Below are 12,462 nucleotides of genomic sequence, written 5' to 3' on the forward strand. Positions count from 1 at the left end.
GTTTACCTGCAATTTACGTAAGAACTAATTTTTATTTCATATATGGACTTAAATGCATGTTTATATTTATTTTTCATGTTTACGCGCCTGACAGTCTGGTAGTTGATCGCTGTCACTGTTTTTTTGGGAAAACACTCGCGTTTCCCAGTACTTAAACTTCGCGTTTCTGTAGACGTTGGTTAAGTGTTTCGGAGAGTGCTCTGTTTACATTCACCGCCGATTTATTAACTTATGGATAACGTGTATCAGGCGAGTTCTATTCCATTTAAAGTGTATGATTTTAAAGTTTAATAATTAGTAAGAATAACTAAGAACACATTTTAAGTACATTACGAGCGATGCGGGAATACAAACACCGGTAAACATGTACGCAATTCATGAGTTGAATAAATCGCCCACGTCACAATAGCATTATCTTGTTTTAATTCAAATCTAAACAACAAACAAGATCATCAGTCTGAGGCTGTTTTATTTTGTATGATCTTTAATTTTAAACGATCTGCGATTAGCCATCAAATGCGTGTTTCGGAGTTTGTGAGGTCTTACGGCGCTTAAGGCTGAACAATGTTAGGACACTTGTGAGGTCTTACGGCGCTTAAGGCTGAACAATGTTAGGACACTTGTGAGGTCTTACGGCGCTTAAGGCTGAACAATGTTAGGACACTTGTGAGGTCTTACGGCGCTTAAGGCTGAACAATGTTAGGACACTTGTGAGGTCTTACGGCGCTTAAGGCTGAACAATGTTAGGACACTTGTGAGGTCTTACGGCGCTTAAGGCTGAACAATGTTAGGACACTTGTGAGGTCTTACGGCGCTTAAGGCTGAACAATGTTAGGACACTTGTGAGGTCTTACGGCGCTTAAGGCTGAACAATGTTAGGACACTTGTGAGGTCTTACGGCGCTTAAGGCTGAACCATGTTAGGACACTTGTGAGGTCTTACGGCGCTTAAGGCTGAACAATGTTAGGACACTTGTGAGGTCTTACGGCGCTTAAGGCTGAACAATGTTAGGACACTTGTGAGGTCTTACGGCGCTTAAGGCTGAACAATGTTAGGACACTTGTGAGGTCTTACGGCGCTTAAGGCTGAACAATGTTAGGACACTTGTGAGGTCTTACGGCGCTTAAGGCTGAACAATGTTAGGACACTTGTGAGGTCTTACGGCGCTTAAGGCTGAACAATGTTAGGACACTTGTGAGGTCTTACGGCGCTTAAGGCTGAACAATGTTAGGACACTTGTGAGGTCTTACGGCGCTTAAGGCTGAACAATGTTAGGACACTTGTGAGGTCTTACGGCGCTTAAGGCTGAACAATGTTAGGACACTTGTGAGGTCTTACGGCGCTTAAGGCTGAACAATGTTAGGACACTTGTGAGGTCTTACGGCGCTTAAGGCTGAACAATGTTAGGACACTTGTGAGGTCTTACGGCGCTTAAGGCTGAACAATGTTAGGACACTTGTGAGGTCTTACGGCGCTTAAGGCTGAACAATGTTAGGACACTTGTGAGGTCTTACGGCGCTTAAGGCTGAACAATGTTAGGACACTTGTGAGGTCTTACGGCGCTTAAGGCTGAACAATGTTAGGACACTTGTGAGGTCTTACGGCGCTTAAGGCTGAACAATGTTAGGACACTTGTGAGGTCTTACGGCGCTTAAGGCTGAACAATGTTAGGACACTTGTGAGGTCTTACGGCGCTTAAGGCTGAACAATGTTAGGACACTTGTGAGGTCTTACGGCGCTTAAGGCTGAACAATGTTAGGACACTTGTGAGGTCTTACGGCGCTTAAGGCTGAACAATGTTAGGACACTTGTGAGGTCTTACGGCGCTTAAGGCTGAACAATGTTAGGACACTTGTGAGGTCTTACGGCGCTTAAGGCTGAACAATGTTAGGACACTTGTGAGGTCTTACGGCGCTTAAGGCTGAACAATGTTAGGACACTTGTGAGGTCTTACGGCGCTTAAGGCTGAACAATGTTAGGACACTTGTGAGGTCTTACGGCGCTTAAGGCTGAACAATGTTAGGACACTTGTGAGGTCTTACGGCGCTTAAGGCTGAACAATGTTAGGACACTTGTGAGGTCTTACGGCGCTTAAGGCTGAACAATGTTAGGACACTTGTGAGGTCTTACGGCGCTTAAGGCTGAACCATGTTAGGACACTTGTGAGGTCTTACGGCGCTTAAGGCTGAACAATGTTAGGACACTTGTGAGGTCTTACGGCGCTTAAGGCTGAACAATGTTAGGACACTTGTGAGGTCTTACGGCGCTTAAGGCTGAACAATGTTAGGACACTTGTGAGGTCTTACGGCGCTTAAGGCTGAACAATGTTAGGACACTTGTGAGGTCTTACGGCGCTTAAGGCTGAACAATGTTAGGACACTTGTGAGGTCTTACGGCGCTTAAGGCTGAACAATGTTAGGACACTTGTGAGGTCTTACGGCGCTTAAGGCTGAACAATGTTAGGACACGGAATGTGTCCCTGCACTCGATACTAAGCTTACGAAGGTTGGTACGAATTAAAATATGTATACATTGTCTGCTAGTTAGTGTTTTTTTTAAATAAAAGACAGTCAATTTTGTTGAGGTCCAACCAGATCGTCTTTGTGAGAAATGCGTGCTCCACCATTCATACATTGAGCATTGATAGAACATTGCTAACGTTCGGCTTTGGGTTTGCAAATGTCATCACCATTTTTAATTGATGTTGCAGGTAGTCCAAACACCATGCATTGCATCATTCGATATACAGTATCTTCAATACTTTATGAGAAAAAGGCTTTTAGTTACTGGGTCGACAACCAGTTTGTAAAGCCCCGTACAGAAAAAAGTAAACTATTATTCTAAACGAAAACGCTAAAATATTTAATTAATGAAAATAAAACAAGTACACCAAATACTAATCATTTTAACGGATTAACAACTAATAATCCAACAATTGAATCATTACATTTTACAATAACTTTTTTTCTCTCCTTGAATAATCAATGTAAAGGTGATGGGACGGACACATTTGACTTTATGAAACAATAGTAATTTCAATAATATTGGATTTATTGAAAAAAAAAACAATAAAAAAACAAAGATTTAGTGTTTTAAGTTATATTAACAAATACACGTAATGGGGCCATGTTGCCCTCTTAGATTAGAATTGATCCGGTGGTCCAACACACAAATTTGTTTTTGTTTAGAGGTTATGGGACTTTGAAGTAACTAACCATATATATTCCATAAATATATTCAAGATATATAATGTGTCATTGTTTTCGTTTGTTCATATAAGTAATTATATAAACATTTGAGCACCATTTTAATATATACGTTAACACGACAGCTCACTCACATATTGTGTAACAAAGGCATGAAGACACGTACTTTAAAATAAGTAATACTTTTAGTAAAATAAACATGCTTTTCTGATTTTTTTTCATAAAATATATAAGACAGTCGAACCCCGCCGTAAAGCTTTAGACTACAAGGTGTAACTTTAACTGTGAGGTTGAATGACGCTCTCATCCTACATATGCTTTCGCTTGAGGCAAGTTTCTTCAAAAGACATAGCAAATACCTAAAAATACAGCCTTAAACGTTCACCATTCAAATCTGTGATGACATGGCGGGCTTATAATATATACTTTTGTCCTTAAAGTGTGACTTTTGCCTTTGCATAACTAAATGACTTAATTGTATTAATGACCTTAATAAGTATAACGAAAATCCGTCAACGGGTATGTGCAAATTCGCGTATGTGTATCGTTTCAAATTTAACAGTTCAATACAAGCAATCTTTAACAACTATATGGAGCTGACACTAAAATGAACATGAAAACAGAAGCTATAACGTTCGACCTTCAGGTGTGCTTCTGCACATCGTCTTCTATTACAAATTTGTACGCACGTTTCTTATAATCCACCAAATGGTGTAGGTGATATGAAGATACAACACAACATATGACCCTCAATCTAGATAAAATGATTGAAAAAAACCGGGTGAATTATGGGAGTTCATTGCCACTCACGTGTTTTTTTCCAAAAATTGGCAAACGCTTTCTCGAGAAATAGGTTAAGTATTGATAAATGTGCTGTTTACATGCGCTGTTGGTTTAAACATATTTATTATAGAATGTGTGTACAAGATATGTTACAAACATCTTAAGTTTATAGGATTGGAACGGTAGCAAAGCTAGTTGATAGATCGATAAGCCCATGGATAACCTTTACCAGATGCGATTTAGTTCCTATGCAGTTTTATTATTTTAAAGCGTAGAAAATGAGAAAAAAAGAGAATATATACGAAATTTATAATGCTTTCGAGAATTCATCAAGCAAACGTTTAATGCTAAAAACACAAGACGAAAGATATTTGTAACGATGGCATTTCTCTGCATACGATACGGACTAAAATTTGATTCGTTAACACATGTTATCTAGACCTACGATCATCCATTGATAACTTGGACGAACGAAAGATGCCTATCGACATTGAAGTCAACATTTCAAGTGACCAGGTAACATGCAATCCGTCCCTGTCCGTTCAATATCTTAAACCGTCTTAACCTACGATCCTACACATAATAGTATAATTTGCTGGGAAGAAATGCTGGCTTTTAATGATTTTTAGGTTAATGGGTCAAGTTTACTGGGACTCCTGGTAAATCATGCTGACATGTATGTTATTAAGAGAACGCTTAGATGTACAACTACTTAATTTGGTTTATTAACACGCAAGCTGAAAGGAAGACGGATCACAATTTAAGTAAAAGGTCTAGGTAACAGGGGACTTTAACGTTGAAAATGCTTTCTCATTCGATCATTTTATTTTCGCAAGATATCTTAAGAACACTTTGACCAATTACCCAAAGCTAGCATGCATTCTAGGAATAAATCGACGAAAGTATTCTGATCTTGATGTTAACCAGTGAGATGTAAAGACGAACTTACAACAAAAAAGCGATTTCCACACAATATGTAGATAACACTTTTAACTAAGATAATATACAAAATATCCATACAAGTTAGTCTTTTTGAAAGACCCAGTTCAAATATGAAATCAATAAATCAATCAATCAAATACTAATTTCACTTGGGTTATGCCAAAAATTATGTTTAATTGCACATATTAAAGTTTTTGCAGAAGCATAGTTTGCAAACATTTTTTTATGTTCTTTAAAGTTCTGTGGTGGTGTGAGTTTTGACCTACTATACATAGCTTCTTATATCTCACTGAATTCGCAAGACCGCATCATGACTTGTCATCATAAACTAATGTTCTTTCGCATCTGAAATCGTCTAGCTACAAAAAACATGGTCGTGGTTCGATTCCAGACGATAAATAAAACAGATGAGTATCATTTTGTTTACTTCCCGGGATCTTTCTTTGAATAACATACTGAAACGTTTGTTCAGGAATATCGTTTGAATTTATATACCAACATGACCTCGTAGACTTTCATAAAACAAGGATTCTTGTTGCGTCTGATGGTTGCCGTTATAAAATGTTACATTTTAAGTAGATAGAAAAGATTACATCATCACAAAAACATGACATAAATAAATAAATAAATACGTTGTGTCCAATAAAATACGAACTTTCAGAAGGCTTAATTTTTTAGCTGAACGATTATAAGTATGAAATGCAGTATATGTAATAGCATATATTAAGTAAAATCTTATTTGTTTTAACAACAACAACAAAACACAAAATATTTAAACAATTCATTTTTTTTAAATTTAAGCTAAACACTTTTTGTTTATGTTTCATTTATATACATGAAGCGGGTATTAATTTTCTATATAATTTTATATAATATATAATAATTCTATATAATATTTTTTCGTTGTGTAAAATATCGGAGTATAAGATTTTAGGAACCAGTGTTTTAGCGTACGTTGTTCTCTCATCAAAAGATAAAATAAAATTGAATGGATATTCCAAAGAATATCTAGTACTTTAAAACATGTCAAAGAAATATTTACTCATGACCTCAAATAAAAAATCGCCATGTCATTTTCATGTATTTCATAAAATTGACATACATCACGTACTTGTAGCTTTTTTATGATAAAAAACAACATTTATATACTTGTGATTTTCAGTTCAACCCCGTGAATCGACGTGGCCTTTTTAACGCGAGCTAATTATTTCTATCAATATAATTTTCAAAGACAATTTTCATACGTGTACTCTGTGCATTTTTACAGGCCCTAGACAAATAAAATTGCAACGGAACTAGCAAAACCAAGATTACTCGTTTCCATCCGTTAATGTCATGATGCTAGTTTCTGAAGTTGTTTTATACGTGAATTAACCATTATCAGTGTTACGTCATTTCTTTCGACAATGTCACTGCATAAATTTTCAAGTGTATTCATCACTTACATACATGACAAAATTCATTTGGGTTGGAAAGAATTCGTTATGCATAAGAAATATTAACGTTACTAAAGATTTGAAGGCTATGTTAGGTGCAAACGAAATAACGTAAGTGAACCAATAATTGATATCCTCTTTATAACAGTCTTAAATGATATGTCTTGAAATAAGTATAAAAGAAAACAAATACATGTATATATTGATCACTTCTACTGAAATCATATTGTCGATTGCATTTGCGCAAATCTATTTATCCACTACAAGTTCACTTTTTGCGATTATAATATATTTACCAACTCAGAACTTGTTTAAAAGAAGATTTGCGAAAATGTCTCATATCAAAATAACATACATGTATCAGTATCGTTATGGTAAACGCGTCAAATGTAATTGTATTAAATAACTTAAGTTTGCAATAATAAACACCAACTGAATTGCATCTTCTATGCAAGCGTCAGGTATCCCAAATTGCTGCAGTCATTCCGAATAGCAAATAGAAGCATTTGGTAACAGCAACTTTTTAATACTATTGAACCGGCTCTTTCATTTTCTGTTTATAATGCACGTATATGTCCTTGTTTCCTTGTTGTGTGTGTTTCAATTGCGTGGTACTTCGACGTTATCTTTTTTGTTTGGTTGGTGGGTTTAGATGTACCTTTCACTTACAAGAGAGGTTCACAATTCGTAATGCTCGCGTTGCCTTCTTTTCTAATCTTGGCATCCTCAACGTCTTTAACTGGCGTTTTGATACCTCGCAATAGTAAGCATAGTAGCATAGTATTCCGTTCAGTACACATAGTATTCCGTTTGAGGCATTTTCGAACATAAGTTTTTCATATGTGGTAAAATAAACGGGTACGAATTCCACTGTGTAAAGGCTACCGTCAAATGCATTATATAACGCAACCAAATGTTAGCGTTAAGTATGTGAAGAAACATATAATAATAAAAAATAATAATATTAAATAAACAAAAAAGATAAAAAAAGATAACTCTTGATCTCTAAGTAGAAAATGTTCTCCAAAAAAATCGCACCAATGCGGAATTCATTCATGACAGAAATTACGTGTAAAAGCTTTTTAACATAGGAAAGAGCTGTTTGCCGTTTGGAAGATAGGACCATAAATGAGCTTAAAAGGTAGTCAGTTCAAAAATTGTATTTATATTTTACTGTCACGTGCATGAAAACTGTGTATTATAAGAGAAAGTGACATTTGTACATCCAAATTTTCAAACGTCACGTAAGTAGACAACATATTTGTGGACGGTTTTCCTTCAATAACTTTTTCATCCCGACGTCTAAGATCTTGAAACAAAAACAAAACGATGGAAGCGCAAATGCCGTAGAGCCGAAAGTGCGTAAAAGTGTCTTACCGAGTGAAAATATCCGTTACTCCTTCATGAACAATACGAAAACGACGCGATAAAAGTAAGTTACAACTAACTTCACTTAAACCCGGTAAGCTCCCGTATACGCATTCCCCTAACTTAACACAAATTACAATAAACTTTCATTGTCTGAATAAATGTCAGTAGTGTTTACCTGTTATTCACATAAGACTTATATTATTTCATGTATCGAAGTTAATGCATTTTTACATTTTTTTTAAATGTTTACGCGCCTGGCAGTCTGGTATTCGATTGATGTCGCTGTACTTCAACTTAACTTTTCTATAGAAGTATATTAAGTGTTCCGGAGAGTGCTCTATTGACAGTAGCTGACGGTTGATTACCGAATGGATAGGGGGTATCGGGAGAGTTTTATTTCCTTTAAATTGGATAGTTTAATAATGAGTAAGACTTTATGTTTAATAACATGTTTTAATGTTTACGCGCCTGGCAGTCTGGTATTCGATTGATGTCACTGTTATTTCTGAAAACACGGGCGTTTCGCTGTACTTTGACTTAACTTTTCTTTAGAAGTAGGTTTAGGTTTCCGGAGAGTGCTCTATTGACAGTGGCTGACGGTTGATTAACGAATGGATAACGTGTTTTAGGCGATTTTTATTTCTTTTAAACTGGATAGTTTAATAATTAGTAAGACTTAATGAGTAAACACTTTGAGTGCACTACGAGCAAAACGAGAATACAGACATAAATAAGTACGCAATGCAGATCAATTTAGACACGTCAAAATATTATGAGCTTGTTTTAATCCAAATATTAACAGCAAACAAGATAAGCTTGCCGTTTTATCTTATATTATCTTACATTTTAGGCTTACGATCTGCGATCAGCCTTAAGGTTTGTGTTTCTAAGTTTGTGAGGTCTTAAGGCGCCTGAGGCTGCACAATGTGAGGACACGGAATGTGACCATGCTTATCCGTTCTATATTCACAAAGGTTAGTACGAATTCGAAATATAGCTGCATTTCCACTCAGTCACTTTTGTTTGGGTCCATCCAATGTTAGAAATGCGTGCACCTTAATGTTGCTGACCTATGCATATACTGTACAGTTCATACAGTGAGCTTTGGCATAACATTGCTAATTTTACGCTTTCAATTTTCCAATGTCATCACGACTTTTAACCGACGGGGTAGATAATCCAAACACTATGAATTGCAAATTGCGATAGACAGTATCTTTAAAACTGTAAGAGAAAAAGGCTTGTTAGTAACTGGGGTCGACAACTAGTTTGTACAGCCCAGTCCGAAATATGCAAATACTGGCATTCAGTTTTACATGTGAGTTTCGTGTTTTATGTTTTTATTAAAAAAAACAACGTATTGGAACCATGTTGTCTTCTAAAATTAGAATTGGTCCGGTGGTCGAGCATACATTTTGGTTTTGTTCCATTGGGATTATAGGGAATCAGAAATAACATACCCTACATATTCCATAAATTTATCCAAGAGATGTAAGTGTCGTTTACTTTTTCCCGAAGTTCCGGATCATGTCTTTGAATGATGTTCATATATATAGGATCTGGCACGAATTGACATATCGTACCATATTTTATTAAAGGAGTTAAGGAATTTTGTTAGTAAGTGAGCCTTTGGCGAGCTTACTAAGGAATTTCCTGGACGAGTTTAATAAAATATGGTATGACATGACAACGAGTGTCAGATCTTTTTTATCACATGCTTTTAAATGAGCAAATTAACTAAATATTTACGCAAACGTAGTGATTAATCCCGAATGTTGTTTACATTTCGTGACGTCATTTGACGTTGCAACGTCATTTCAGCAAAATAACAAAATGCGATTGGTCAATCGAAAAAACACAAGCAAATGCAAACGCTTCAAAATTATATTACACATGTTTAAGATAAAAAATATTCGTAATGGTTATATTGCATGAGAAACAGGGTATGGCATGTGATAAAAGTAATTATTTAAACATTTTGAGCACTGTTTTGACATACGTCAACACGACAGCTCACCCACAGCTTGTCATGAAGCCACATACTATTCTCATAATTAATACCATAAGTATAATATAAACGCTTTTCTTATTTATTTTCATGAACTACATAAAACAGTCGAACCCCGCAGTGATTATTTAGACTACAAGTTGTGACTTTTACTGTGAGGTTGAAAGACGCTCTCAGCGTAAATATGAAGCCACATTCTTTTAAAATATACATGAGCCGTGCTCTGTGAAAAGGGTTTTTAATGCATGTGCGTACAGTGTCGTTCCAGATTAGCCTGTGCAGTCAGCACAGGCTAATCTAGGAAGACACTTTTCGTCTAAACTAGATTTATGCAAAGATGGTACTTTCTTTAAACGAAAAATAGCGTAAAATCGGCAAGTGTTGTCCCCGATTAGCCTGTGCAGACTGCACAGCATAATCTGGGACGACACTTTACGCGCATGCATTAAACCCCCCTTTTCACAGTGCACGGCTTATATGTTTATCTGTCTTATTTCAATACATAAAACAGTCGAACCCCGCCGTGATTATTAAGACTACAAGTTGTGAGGTTCAATAAAGCTCTCATCCTAACTATAAAACAGTTGATGCAAGTTTCTACAAAAGGGAAAGCACATACCTTAAAATACAGCCTTCAACATTTACCATTCACTTGTGTCATTGACTTATAGTTGGATTGACGGGCTTATAATATATGCTTTAGACCTTTAAGTGTGACTTTGACATTTGCAGAACTTACGTATGACCTAAACATTGAATATAAGGTCCATGAAAATCCGCCACCGGGTTTAGGAGATATAGAGCGGAAAGAAAGCTTCAGACGCATACTTTTGACTATTGAAAGTAGCTCGACCTTGAACCAGAATAATTGACGCATGCCTTATGCAAATTGTTTTTTTGATCTTAATATGACCTTTCATAATAAAAATATTATGACAATCCGTCAAAATCATGCATGTGTATTGTTTCAAATGTAACAGTGAAATACTTTCAATCTGGAACAGCTGTATGGAGCTGACACTAAAATAAACATGAAAACAGGAGCTATAGCGTTTGGCCTTCAAGTGTGATGTTTGCTTCTGCGCATCGTCATCTGTGACAAATTTGGTGTATGGTTTAGGTGATATGCAGATACAAATAAAACATATGACACTGAATCTAGATAAATGCTTGAAAAGACTGGGAGTTCATTGCCAGTCGTGTCTCTGAAAAGCTTTCAAAACACGTGTATTTTCTAAAATTTGGCATAAGCTTTCTCGAGAAATAGGTTAAGTATTTATAAATGTGCTGTTTACATGCGCTATTGATAGATAAGCCCATTGATAACCTGTACCAGATGAGATTTAGTTCCTAAACAGTTTTATTATTTTAATGCGTAGAAAATAAGAAAAAAAACATATGGAAAAATATACGAGACTTAAAATGCTTTCGAGGTTTCATCAAGCAAATGTTGAATGCTATAAACACAATGCGAAATATTTATTACCATAGCATTTCATGTACATACGATACGGATTACATTCTGCAAAAGATTAAACCCTAGAGCTTGAATCTCAAATTTAAGAAACACAAAGATTGCATCAACTCGACATACAAATCAACTCAACATAAAATCGTGAAACAAAGGTATTATACCTTGTTATCATTTCTCTCAAGTCAATACTTTACGCTTTTACCGTTTTATGGACAAACGGAACAAGTCTATCGATTAAGGGGTCAACAAGGCAAACGTCAAGATCACGAGGGCTTATAACATTTGATTCGTTAACATGCGTAATCTAGGTCTACCATCATCCGAATTGATAACTTGGAAACCAAAGAATTCAATTTACTAGGAGTTACGATTGATGAGCATCTTACATGGCAATCTCACATAAACAGTGTATGTCGTAAACTTAACTTTAAACTGGCCTTATTAAAACGAATTAACTATTTTAATTAACTATGAAACAAAAAACCTATTTTACAACTCATATATATTAACGACTATGGATTATTGTTGCGCATTATGGTGTTCAGCAACACAGTCACACTTACGTAAAATACATTCGATACAAAAACGAGCTGCTAAAATAATACTGAATAAACCATATTCAACTCCTTCAGCTCCCTTATTCAAAGAACTTGGTTGGTTGACATTCAATAACAGATGTACTTTCCTAACTGGATCTACAGTTCATAAGTTTGTAATAGGCGCAATGCCCTCTTATTTCAATAATGTTATACATATCTCAAATAACAATGCGTACGCTCTTAGATCCATCACACACACTGATATATCATCTATTCCGTTTAAAACAAATTATGGAAAACGAGCGTTTTCGTTTCGGTCACGAACCATATGGAATTCAATTCCAATAAGCATCCGACAAGTGTCTTCGAATACTACATTCAAAATAAAATTTAAAGAATACCTACAAACAAATCATTGATATATATGTATGCTCATTTGTTAATTTTTCTATGTTAATACTTTATTGTGATGTGTCTGATGTGATTTATTTGAAAGATTAATTTTTGAAAGATTGATTTTTGTATCACATTTTGCACATTTTGTATTATCATAATCATCATCGTCATCATTATCATCATCGTCGTTGTCTTCGTCGTCGGAATTGATAAGGAAGTTATTATAACATTTAACTGTATAGTTCATTTTCATTTTTCCCTTGTATGTTCGTATGCATGTTTCAAAATATATACTTGTGTTTTGTTA

This window comes from Dreissena polymorpha, chromosome 11, assembly GCF_020536995.1.
Source record: "Dreissena polymorpha isolate Duluth1 chromosome 11, UMN_Dpol_1.0, whole genome shotgun sequence".
Lineage (NCBI taxonomy): Eukaryota > Metazoa > Mollusca > Bivalvia > Myida > Dreissenidae > Dreissena > Dreissena polymorpha.